At 40.0% G+C, this 12,005-nt stretch overlaps 1 protein-coding gene across 5 annotated transcripts in view; it reads right to left on the minus strand.

Annotated features, from left to right (window-relative positions):
• MDFIC (MyoD family inhibitor domain containing) overlaps positions 1–12,005 on the minus strand; it is a 95,598-nt gene that overhangs the window by 26,543 nt on the left and 57,050 nt on the right. The window lies entirely within an intron of this gene.

Below are 12,005 nucleotides of genomic sequence, written 5' to 3' on the forward strand. Positions count from 1 at the left end.
ATACATTATTCAGGCTACAGTCCTTTCCTCTGAATTGCAGACTCCTCTATCCAACCACCTGTTTTACACTGTCACTTAGAGAGATAACAGGCATCTCAAATCCAACATGTTCAGAAGCAAACTCCTGGTCTTCCTCCTAGAAGCAAACCCTCTTCTCATCTCTGTTAATGACAACTCCATACTGTCAACTGCTCAAGTCAAAAAACTTGAAGTCATCCATAACCCCTGTGTTTCTCTCACACTGCCACCTCATCTTTCAGTAATCTTATTCTGCCTCCAAAATACATCCAAGAGCATCTTACCACCTCCACCCTGATCCAAACCAGTCATCTCCCATCTGAATACTGCATGAGCCACATGCTAATCTCCCTTCTTTGTACCGTGTGTGCCTACAGTGTACTACTCTCAGCACAAAAGGCAGGTGAGGCTTTAAAATGGCAAGTCAGCTCATGCCAGTTATCTGCTCAGAACCTGCCACTGGCTCCCAGCTCACTCAGAGCAAAATTAAGACCCTTATAATGGCTCTTATGGCTCCCCTCTTTGCTGTTCAGTTCTTTGATGCATTTAATTTCAGAATAAGACATCTAGGCACCTACTGTCTCTGTTTACTTTCGGGAACAACACAAAAGCTAACAGGATTTTATTACCATCTTTCTTAAAAACTTGACAGCAAGAGTCATAATTTTTGTGGGATTTTCATATAAACCCATGAACAGAGAATTTTCACAGTTAATCAAACTTTCAGTTTAAGTCTCAACCTTTTCAAGCCTTTGCTTATGACAGTAGTTCAGGGAAGAAGCCATGTTGAAACATAAAATTCACTTTTATAACCATTTTAGAATTAGGCTACTGTTTTTCCTTTTTCTGGATTATGCAGTGGTTTCCTTAGTCATCTTCCCTACACATTTCTTCTCTTTAACAGCTTGTTTTGTTTTCCTCATATTATACTATATGTAAAAGCTATGATTAAATTCAATTAGGGGCTTTATGAAGTATAAGAAGTTATTAACTTTTGGTCCAAAATATAAAAGTCCGAAACTTGGAACTCAGAATCATGAATGCCTGCCTTGTCTATGCCTTCCACTCAAGTGCAATTAGTGTTCCTGAAATGAGGTAGAAGGGGGAACTTGAGATAGGCTTTTTAATTCCTTCTATCTAGTCATTCCAAAACTCGGAAGGCTTCTAAGATGAATCAACCACACAACCCATAGAGTGGAGGCATCTGAGTTAACAGTTCCGTAAATGCTTCACTGGTTGCTCAGTTTCTCTCGCTTTGATAATGCACACGCAGTCACATACTCCAGTGTAACTGAACTCTTAAGAAACTATGCTTGCTTGTCAAGAAGGTATCATTATTACCTTCTTATAGATTCAGTTTCCCTCTCTCCTCGATCCTTTCCAGCCAAATGTAAACACACTCAAACTTTTCCATTTTACAATGAAATAACACAAAACAACCAACCTCCTTGGACCCACACTTTCAGCCTGGACTTTGGCCTTTCTAGAACTATTGTCATCAATGTGTTTCTTCACATTCCACAACTCACATCATTCTGGATTCTCCATGAAAATGATTCTAAATTAGGTTGCCAAATAACATCCACAATGCTAAGCCCAACAGAATTATTTCAGGCCTCATCCTTGGGTAACCTGGCAACATTATCTGGTGCAGTCCTCTTCATCAGACATTATTTCCCTGGCCTCCATGACCCTATTCTCTCCAGTTGGTTTCTTCTCTCACATTTCTTATTGTTTCCTCTTAGCCAGATAGTCCTCTCTTTGCCTGCTGACCTCTCCTATAGGATCTTGTCAGTGCCACGGCCTCACGCTGACTTCACCTCTGAAGGTGAAAGTCTGAGCCTTCCAAGGGTCTGTCTCCCAAATGTGCAAACTGAACTCGCATTCCCATCCCACTAAGCTGGCTGGTCTGTAGTGGTCCCTGAGCCACTCAGTTCTCAGCCATCTGACCTTTTCCCTTAAAATGCTACTTAAGAAAACTTAGTCAGATCTCTGTTTCAAATACCCCCTCTATGAGAACAAATATAAATTAGTATGCTTGGTTCTAATTCCTTCTTTTAAGCTCCACTTGTGTATTTCTAAATAGTCTTTGATCATGTATTCAGCTATTCCTTAGGATTTCCTAATCTGTATTCATTATCCCAATTAACTGGATTAGAAAATCCTGCTCAGGATGCATGTCTGACTACTGTTTCAGTTCTACTCCCTTTTATCCGTAGGCGAGGACCGGCACTTAAAGAAAGAAAACTTGCAGGTTCTCCAGTGCCCACACTTCGCAAAACTCTTGGGGTTGAAAACAAACTTTTATCCTAGAAAATCCTGGCTGCTGGTACCTACCTGTTGCTGCTTGGACACTTAGGTAAATTTGGATGGTTGTTTAATTTTTAAAGAAAAAATTAAAATCTTGGTATATTATATTAAAGGGGCCACAAGATTTATTCAATTCTTTCCATTTAGCTTAATACTCTGAAGCTGGAATTTCTAAATAGTCTCTTCACTCTGCCACCCGACGCCGCAGAGCTTCCTGACCAATCTGTCTGTATCTTCATTGTTTTACTTCCTCCCCACCCATCTCCTGAGTGAATGCTAAGCTAATTTGATTTTTTGACGCAGTGGCCTAAGGCAATTTGTCCGCAAAACCACAAACCAAAGGTGGAAGAGGTGGAGTCCATACACAGTTGATTGCTTCTCCCTCTTTAACACGGCTCCACAAAGCTATTATAAAAGAAGGGCTCTGAGATTTGAGGAATACTTTGAGGTGTCTCTTGTGTTTCAAATGTTAAATATATATACTTCAGAACCTTGTAAAATCTTTTATTTACCTCATCAAATGGATTGGCATGAGAATAATTTACTGTACATCATAATTTCCTAAACTCTAAAGGAACCATATTTAAATATTTACTTTGGGCCCTAATGAAACACTTATACTTACAAATACCTCAGATAGATAATTGTTTTAATTTTTTATGAACAGCTGAATAAATGTCAAATAAATAAAAAGAATGACATACATACAGAATGACTTGTGCTTTGACAACAGTCACTTGTGGTCTTGCTTTCTCTTGCACACACCCCTCATTGTATTACGGTTGTTCAATTTAGCTTGTTGACTGAGCAGTGAAATTATTAAAATCCTGTTTTCCAATGGACTGGCAAATATTCCTTTGGAAAGCAGAATTCTAAACCTTTCTCCTAGACAAATATTCTGACATGGAATGAGAAGCACTATCCTGAGGAAACAAAACAGAACATCATCAAAGCAAATTAAGTATTTTGAGGAATGCAGTGACATTTTGCCAAAGTCAAAGAAAATTTGTTTCTGGAAGCTCAGATTATAACACTATGGTCATATCATAAAAGTCCTATTATCCTTCCACTAAAATACTTATCTCTCCACAATTACAGGTAAAAACTGGAGTTATTATGGGAAAAAAATGAATGTAAGATTTTATACTACTACTAAAACTAAAAATTAACTATTCAATTTTACTTTTTTCTTATTTTAGGACTTGGGAGTGTGCGATTGACTGAAAACTACACAGAATGCGAAACACTTGATGGGGCTGGGAGTCAGAGAAGTTCTGAGTTCTAATCCAACCTCACCTAAATTTCTTTTTGTCTTTCTTTGAGCTCAAGTATTTGCTCTCCCTTAAGAATATCAGCCATTCGTGAGGTTTCAACCATAATATCTACAAAGAACAAGTACCTATGTTCTTCACTTTATACTCCTCACTGGGTTTGACATTTACTGAACACTTATTATAAGCCAGTCTGTAGGCTATGTGATGGAAATTAGAAGAGGAATAATAGTCTTTGCTTTCAATGATCTTACCTTTTAGTGCAGGAAGATACATCAGAAAACAGATAAACTTCAGTATCATTTTATATGTGGAAGGCGCTGTGGGAACCGAAAACTGGATATCAGGAGATGATGACTGAGTTCTGATAAAGTTGTGCTGATATCAAGAAGGCAAGAAGAATTATGAAAACATTCCAGACTGAGGGGACAGAAGCAAAGAGGCATTCGGTTGTGTCACTTAACCATGTATGTAGGGACCTCTAAGCATTGCAGTGAAGGCCCTGTTTCAAGTGCCAGGAGTTACATTGGGTTTTGCAGATGGTGGGGAGTGAAGGAGAAGTAGAGAGGCCAAGGAAAGATATTTTTAACATTTTACCAGTGATTCTCAAGAAAGATAGAGTGGCACATACTGGAATCACCTAGTGAGCTTTTCAAACTGTCCTGCTTGATTGTGCTGCATCCCCTCCCAGAGCAGCACACTATGCTCCTCCTGATGGTATGATGCCCTGCCCTTTGGTATGTCATGAGAAGCTGCTACACTACAGATGCATGGGGACATACACCAAAAAGGGGAGGAAGAGGGGCCTAAAATGGAGACCGGGAAAAGTCAGAGGTGGGAAGGAGAGAGGACCAGTAAAATCACAAGACTGGGCTTACGTCCATTCACATGTCCAAAGGCTTCCCAGAGAGCTTGTAAGCATCCCAGCTCAATGAATCTAAAGGCAATTCATCATTTCCTCTATGGTAATAGTTCATTATTAAAGTACAGGAGAATCGTACAGGCAATCAGAGTGCAGGTGCTTAATATGCAGCAGTATTCATTACAGGCAAGAAGGCATCCAGGTTTTTACATAATTGCACCCATGGAATTTCTGCATTATGGTGACAGAAGAAAAAAGTTTTCAAATAAATATATCCTGGATAGAAGATAGAAGATGATGTCCTTCAGAGAAGTCATGCATAGCTGGGCTATCTGGCTTCAGAACAGGGCATAGCAGGCTGCCTATAGACTGGCCCTTTCTCACCTTTCCGGTCTCACCTCCTCTAATTCTTGACAACAGCAAACTGTTTACGTTTCTCTGAACAAAACACAGTAACTCATAAGGGCCCCTCAGCTTTAAATGTCTCCCTCTGTCCTCAACTCCCTAACCTCACTTTACCTCTTGGGCCTCCATCCCGGCATCGCCTTTTCCAGGAAGCTACCATTCTGGACACCTGTGTGCCCCTTATTGGTGACGACGACAGCTGCAGCACCAAATGCCTTCTCAGGGCCAGCCCGCCCTGACCCGGGAACGCAGCACCCGCGCAACTCCTTCACAGCCATCCTGCGAGCTGGGTGCTAGTAATGTCCCTGTTTTACAGATAAGACTCGGAGGCACAAAGGACACATCATGGGTCCATGAGAAAGCCAGTATTTGAATCCCAGCTGATGGGCTCTAGAGTCTGTGCTCTAATCACCTAACCCCTACTGCCTCCGTGTGATTAGCCATGAGGCTGATCCTGGGTACTGCTCTATATACAATGCTCTTGACTATAGTCTTGCTCAGCACTTATGTTCAATAAGCTGCTGGGATTGGTTAGGTATATACTTACAGATTAACTTAAAACATATAAAATCACTTTTGTTGAAAGTGAATTTTTATACGAATGTACAGCTGTAACTGGTACACCTAAAATGTGTGAGGATTTACCGTTCCTATGATAAGAAGAGTATCTTAAGAGTCTAATGAAAACCCTTGGCAATTTGAATATTATATGATATTAAATTATACTATAATTATTTCAAAGGTCAAGAATCTTAAACATTTAGTCTTAAAACTCTCCACCTGGGTGATGCAATCAGAAAATTAAAGTATGTCTGAAAATATTAAATTAGATTTCTCCTTGTTTTGTATAATTAAATGATGTTCAAATAAAAGGTACAATATTTTTCCATGTGGGTATTTTTTTTTCCCTCTATTGCATAAAAGAAACTTTTCAAAAATAACCTTTTTAATGAATATGAGTGCACATTTTATTTTCCAGTGCTAGTTTCAAGGAAGACTATGATAAAGACGTTTGGAATAAAACATTGTATCATTTATTAACTCACAGAAACTTTATGAAGCTATTGTGCTGGGCACAGCTGTGAATTAAAAAAATAAAAGATGGACTCAGACTCAATGCAGCCTCTTCAGGAATTTATAGTCTAGCAGGGAAGGAAAACCAACACAAGCTGTAAGTGTTACTAAAATTTTAGTAGGAAAGAAGGCAAATGTATACTAATGAGATCCCTGCCTAACCCACAGCTGTAACACACGGCCAGAAATTACCCTTCGCTCAGGGACCTTTAACAAGGCAAAGTATCACGGGGATTAGGAGCAGACGGTGGAGCCAGAATGTCTGGGTTTGACTGTCTTGTCTATCACGTACCAACAAATGTCGGCAGGTTCCTTCGCCTCTCTGTGCCTTAGTTGCCTCATTTATACCTAGATAATTACACACAGTTCATAGAATTGCAGTGCTGTGGGGAGGATTAAATGAGTTCATGTGAGGGAAGCAGGTACATAGAATGAATCTACATGGATACACAAATCAATATAGCCCAAAAAGAGCTTTGATGGAGCACATACCGATTTGCACTCAAGCCTTGGGTAACCCACAGTTAAAGACATAATAATAAAATGTTACAAACCCACTGAGACAATTATGTGTCTGGGTTAATCCTTACCTCTGTACAAGCAAAGGGTGTTTTCCATACTTGGTCAGCAAAGAGGCTCTCAATACTCTTAATGAAATAGATGACAGAAATTCCATCAGCTGAACCAGAAAAATGCCCCTCTAGTTGTCAATATTATTTATACGCAATACCAAAAAATCATAACCACAAGGACTATTTTACCCAGAAAAAAACAATGCATATTGTACAAGAGCACAGTTAGCTGTGGGAAGTTTTCAGGGACTATTATTTGCTAGTAGTTTGCTCATTGTGCTGTAAGAAGAATGTAAGAATCAAACACTTAAAGACAATGAAGACATAAGAAAATACAGAACAAAACTGAAAAGTCTCGATATTAAATACCCAATTTTTTAAAATAATTCTATCCATTTTGATTAATGTCACAAATTAAGCCTGTTGAAGACCTACTCTCCCAACACATAGGCCTCCTCAAATCCAGATGCCATCCCTGTTCATCAAACCCATGTGTGCCATTGCTCTGTTCCACCCAGCCAGTGTTAGATTTTTCCTCTACCAGGAATTGGATTATCTTGTGGAGCAAGAGACATATCCTAGAGTGAAACAGTTCTGTATGAAGAGAGCATCATGGAATCCTGGAACTGAACCTGAGTTAGAAGATGTTTAATCCAAACCATTTTATAGAAAAAGCAGGCCCAGGGTGGAGCCAACATGGCGGAGTGATTAGGACAGTGGGAATCTCCTCCCAAAAACATATATATTTCTGAAAATACAACAAATACAACTAATCCTAAAAGAGAGACCAGAAGACACAGGACAACAGTCAGACTACATCCACACGTGCGAGAGCCCAGCACCTGGTGAAAGGGGTAAGATACAACCCCTGGCCCGGCAGGACCCGAGCACACCTACCCCCAGCTCCCGGCGGGAGGGAGAGGGAGCCCAGGACTGATAAACACCGAGCCCCAGCCACCCACACCAGAGCGTAGACACAGTGCATGCATGGAGGGCTGGAAACTAGGGAAACAGGGCAGCAAGACCTCTGAGTGGGTTCCAAAGCTGATGCCCCTGTGACAAAGAAAAGCGAGTGCTTTTTGAAAGTCTTAAAGGGACAGGGACATAACAGCGGGACAGATACAACACAGGTCACAGCCCAGTGGCTGGAAATTACTGGGAAAACCGGGCACACTAACCCGTGGTCAACAGCTCTGAGACCCCTCATGGAGGTAAACAGCCAAACAGTCACCCCCCCACATCCGTTACCCCTCCGGGCACTGCGAAAGCAGAGAAACAGCCTAAGGCAGACCACGACCAGAGAAAGGGAAATTCCTCCGTGTCGGCCCGGCAAGACACAAAGACCCAGTCTACACGCAATTACCCAACACAAGCCACTAGGGGTCGCAGTTGTCCCAGTAAAGAAAGGCCAGTAGCAAGTGAAAAGTTTGGCCCTCCCAGCTGACAGTCAATAGCACCTGTCAACATGAAAAGGCAAAAAAATATGATCCAGACAAGACTAACCCAGACAGCTTCGGCATCTGCCACATCTTCCCCTGAGAAGGAACCTGGGGAGATAGATTTAACCAGCCTTCCTGAAAAAGAATTCAAAACAAAAGTCATAACCATGCTGATGGACTTGCAGAGAAATATGCAAGAACTAAGGAAGGAGAATACAGAAATAAAACAAGCTTTGGAAGGACTTCAAAACAGAATGGACGAGATACAAGAGACCATTAATGGACTAGAAAACAGAGAACAAGAACGCAGAGAAGCTGATGCAGAGAGAAATAAAAGGATCTCCAGGAATGAAAGAATTCTAAGAGAGCTGAGTGACCAATTGAAATGGAACAATATCCTCATTATAGGGGTACCAGAAGAAGAGAGAGAAAAAGGGATAGAAAGTGTCTTTGAAGAAATAATTGCTAAAAACTTCCCCAAACTAGGGGAAGAAATGGCCTCTCAGACCACAGAGGTACACAGAACTCCCATGACAAGGGATCCAAGGAGGGCAACACCAAGACACATAATAATTAAAATGGCAAAGATCAAAGACAAGGACAAAGTATTAAAGGCAGCCAGAGAGAAAAAAAAGGTTACCTACAAAGGAAAACCCCTCAGGCTATATCATCAGACTTCTCAACAGAAACCCTACAGGCCAGAAGAGAATGGCATGATATACTTATTGCAATGAAACAGAAGGGCCTCGAACCAAGACTACTGTATCCAGCACGAATATCATTTAAATATGAAGGAGGGATTAAACAATTCCCAGACAAGCAAAAGTTGAGGGAATTGGCCTCCCACAAACCACCTCTACAGGGCATCCTACAGGGACTGCTCTAGATGGGAGCACTCCTAAAAAGAACACAGAACAAAACACCCAACATATGAAGAAGGGAGAAGGAGGAATAAGAAGGGAGAGAAATAAAGAATCATCAGACTGCGTTTATAATAGCTAAACAAGTGAGTTAAGTTAGACAGTAAGATAGTAAAGACGCTGACCCTGAACCTTTGGTAACCACAAACTTAAAGCCTGCAATGGCAATAAGTTCATACATCTCAATAATCACCCTAAATGTAAATGGACTGAATGCACCAATCAAAAGACACAGAGTAACAGAATGGATAAAAAAGCAAGATCCATCCATATGCTACTTACAAGAGACTCACCTCAAACCCAAAGACATGCACAGACTTAAAGTCAAGGGATGGAAAAAGATATTTCATGCAAACAACAGAGAGAAGAAAGCAGGTGTTGCAATTCTGGTATCAGACAAAATAGACTTCAAAATAAAGAAAGTAACAAAAGACAAAGAAGGATATTACATAATGGTAAATGGCTCAGTCCAACAAGAGAATATAACCATTATAAATATATATGCACCCAATACAGGAGCACCAACGTAACTGAAACAAATACTAACAGAACTAAAGGAGGAAATAGAATGCAATCCATTCATTCTAGGAGACTTCAACACACCACTCACTCCAAAGGACAGATCCACCAGACAGAAAATAAGTAAGGACACAGAGGCACTGAACAACACACTAGAACAGATGGACCTAATAGACATCTACAGAACTCTACACCCAAAAGCAACAGGATACACATTCTTCTCAAGTGCACATGGAACATTCTCCAGAATAGACCACATACTAGGCCACAAAAAGAGCCTCAGTAAATTCCAAAAGATTGAAATCCTACCAACCAACTTTTCAGACCACAAAGGCATAAAACTAGAAATAAACTGTACAAAGAAAGCAAAAAGGCTCACAAACACATGGAGGCTTAACAACACGCTCCTAAATAATCAATGGATCAATGACCAAATCAAAATGGAGATCCAGCAATATATGGAAACAAACGACAACAACAATACTAAGCCCCAACTACTGTGGGACACAGCAAAAGCAGTCTTAAGAGGAAAGTATATAGCAATCCAGGCATATTTAAAAAAGGAAGAGCAATCCCAAATAAATGGTCTAATGTCATAATTATCAAAATTGGAAAAAGAAGAACAAATGAGGCCTAAGGTCAGCAGAAGGAGGGACATAATAAAGATCGGAGAAGAAATAAATAAAATTGAGAAGAATAAAACAATAGCAAAAATCAATGAAACCAAGAGCTTCATTCGAGAAAATAAACAAAATAGATAAGCCTCTAGCCAGACTTATTAAGAGGAAAAGAGAGTCAACACACATCAACAGAATCAGAAATGAGAAAGGAAAAATCATGACGGACCCCACAGAAATACAAAGAATTATTAGTGAGTACTATGAAAACCTATATGCTAACAAGCTGGGAAACCAAGGAGAAATGGACAACTTCCTAGAAAAATGCAACCTTCCAAGACTGACCCAGAAAGAAACAGAAATTCTAAACAGACAAATTACCAGCAACAAAATTGAAGCGGTAATCAAAAAACAACCAAAGAACAAAACCCCCGGGCCACATGAATTCACCTCGGAATTTTCTCAGACATACAGGGAAGATATAATACCCATTCTCCTTAATGTTTTCCAAAAAATAGAAGAGGAGGGAATACTCCCAAACTCATTCTATGAAGCCAACATCACCTTAATACCAAAACGAGGCAAAGACCCAACCAAAAAAGAAAACTACAGACCAATATCCCTGATGAACGTAGATGCAAAAATACTCAACAAAATATTAGCAAACCAAATTCAAAAATACATCAAAAGGATCGTACACCGTGTCCAAGGGGGATTCATCCCAGGGATGCAAGGATGGTACAACATTCGGAAGTCCATCAACATCATCCACCACATCAACAAAAAGAAAGACAAAAACCACATGATCATCTCCATAGATGCTGAAAAAGCATTTGACAAAGTTCAACATCCATTCATGAAAAAACTCTCAGCAAAATGGGAATAGAGGGCAAGTACCTCAACATAATAATGGCCATCTATGATAAACCCACAGCCAACATTATATTGAACAGCGAGAAGCTGAAAGCTTTTCCTCTGAGATCAAGAACTAGAGAGGGATGCCCACTCTCCCCACTGTTATTTAACATAGTACTGGAGGTCCTAGCCACAGCAATTAGAAAAAACAAAGAAATACAAGGAATGTAGATTGGTAAAGAAGAAGTTAAACTGTCACTATTTGCCGATGACATGATACTATACATAAAAACCCCTAAAGACTCCACCCCAAAACTACTAGAACTGATATCGGAATACAGCAAAGTTGCAGGATACAAAATCAACACACAGAAATCTGTGGCTTTCCTATACACTAACAATGAACCAACAGAAAGAGAAATTAGGAAAACAACTCCATTCACAATTGCATCAAAAAAAATAAGATACCTAGGAATAAACCTAACCAAAGAAGTGAAAGACTTATACCCTGAAAACTACAAGTCACTCTTAAGAGAAATTAAAGGGGACACTAACAGATGGAAACTCATCCCATGCTCGTGGCTAGGAAGAATTAATATCGTCAAAATTGCCATCCTGCCCAAAGCAATATACAGATTTGATGCAATCCCTATGAAACTAACAGCAACATTCTTCAATGAATTGGAACAAATAATTCAAAAATTCATGTGGGAACACCAAAGACCCCGAATAGCCAAAGCAATCCTGAGAAAGAAGAATAAAGTAGGGGGGATCTCACTCCCCAACTTCAAGCTCTACTACAAAGCCATAGTAATCAAGACAATTTGGTACTGGCACAAGAACAGAGCCACAGACCAGTGGAACAGACTAGAGAATACAGACATTAACCCAGACATATATGGTCAATTATTATTTGATAAAGGAGCCATGGACATACAATGGCAAAATAACAGTCTCTTCAACAGATGGTGCTGGCAAAACTGGACAGCTACATGTAGGAGAATGAAACTGGACCATTGTCTAACCCCATATACAAAAGTAAACTCAAAATGGATCAAAGACCTGAATGTAAGTCATGAAACCATTAAACTCTTGGAAAAAAACATAGGCAAAAACCTCTTAGACATAAACATGAGTGACCTC

Source organism: Manis javanica, chromosome 6 (genome assembly GCF_040802235.1).
Source record: "Manis javanica isolate MJ-LG chromosome 6, MJ_LKY, whole genome shotgun sequence".
NCBI lineage: Eukaryota > Metazoa > Chordata > Mammalia > Pholidota > Manidae > Manis > Manis javanica.